The sequence below is a fragment of the Peromyscus leucopus genome, chromosome 3 (genome assembly GCF_004664715.2).
Source record: "Peromyscus leucopus breed LL Stock chromosome 3, UCI_PerLeu_2.1, whole genome shotgun sequence".
Taxonomy (NCBI): Eukaryota; Metazoa; Chordata; class Mammalia; order Rodentia; family Cricetidae; genus Peromyscus; species Peromyscus leucopus.
Window position 1 is genome coordinate 87,352,132 of NC_051065.1, and position 1,613 is coordinate 87,353,744.

Consider the following 1,613-nt stretch of genomic DNA (forward strand, 5'->3'; position numbering starts at 1 on the left):
TCTTGTCAGGCTGAGAAATGTAAACAGATCGAAATATGTATAATTAGAAAGCATTTTTCCAAATGTAGATATTATTCAAGAGCAGATATAAAAAAGGATGTGCACCTAACATATCCGAATAGTTGCATGTGGAGAAAGAATACAATTGATCAATGAAAAAGGAATGAATGGATGCATGGTTATGTAGATGGATAGAAGGTGAGTGGGTGGGTGGAAGAAGGAAGGATAGAAGAATAGATGGATGGACTGATAGATGGAGGCATGGATGAGTAGGTAGATGGATGGGTACCTGGGTGGTGGGTGAATGAAAGGAAGGATGAAAGAATGGATGGGTGGATTCACGTATGCATGCATGATTGTGTAGACAGGTAAGTGGGTAGATGGAAGGATGGAAGAATGGATGGGTGGATTTCTCACAAGAGAGGGACTATATTTCAGGTGACAGGGTATGTATCTCATTAGAGTATGATTTCCTTAGTCCTCTGCATTAGAAATGCCATTCAAAACCCAAGCAATCCCTTAAATATTTGAAAATAAACTATAGGAACATTGATTGATTTTTACCACAAAAGTACTTCTAGAGCAAATTCTGTTAAGAACATTTTTTTAATGCAGAGTCCCATTATTTTTCCCAAACTCCTCTGGAATTATAAATACTACAACTCTGGGCTAGAGAGATGGCTCTGCAGTTAAGAGCACTGGCTATTCTTCCAGGGTTCCTGCGTTCAATTCCCAGCACCCACATGGTGGCTCACAACCATCTATCTATAATGGGATCTGATGCCCTCTTCTGGTATGCAGACAGACATTCAGACAAAACACTCACATACATAAAACACATTAAATAACTAAATCATTTTTTAAAAAGGTACCACAACACACAGTTCATATTTACCTTTTATTTATCTAGTTATTTAGATTTTGTTACATTTATTTATTTATTTGTGTGCGTGTGTTATGAGAATGCCACAACATGAATGTGGAAATCAGACAATATATAGGAGTTAGTTCTTGCTTTCCACCATGTGGGTCCTGGGGTTTGAACTCAGGCTATTAGGCTTGGCAGTCAGCACTTTCACGGGCTGAACCATCTTGTATTTACTCCCTTGCCCCCCCCAAGGGAAAGCATGTAGGCAATCCTCCATTACCACAAATTTTACAGTCAAGTTTCTTGCGTTTGGAGAGATCACATTCAGAGTGCAATGGATAAGTTTCACCCTGGGAAAACCAGCTTTGTGATCATGGTATATACCTGCCAGGTAAGTTTTGTATTTGCCTCTTCATGAGATTTTTTAAAAAGCCCTGAAAATATTTATTGAGTCCTATTTATACCAGACAACATTTTAGACACCTAAGATAAACCATGAACCAGACAAAGATTCCATGCTTAAGGTGTTTATTTTCAAAAGAGCAACAGTAGATATAACCGACGTGTCAATTGTACAGTGTCACAGGTCATAACTATTCAGAAAGGAAAAGTCAAACAAGGCAAGAGGATTCAGGAAGTTGCGGGGTAGTGTTTTATTTATGTTAAGTGGAGATGGAATTGTGAACTTCACTGAGAAGGTAATCTAAAGGAAGGAAGCTCAGCATATAGTTTCCAGGGAGAAGGA

General features: G+C 38.5%; 1 pseudogene; it reads right to left on the reverse strand.

The window, feature by feature from the left end:
• Window positions 1-1,116: 1,116 nt before the first annotated feature.
• On the reverse strand, window positions 1,117-1,267 carry LOC114684891 (annotated as a pseudogene).
• Window positions 1,268-1,613: the final 346 nt, after the last annotated feature.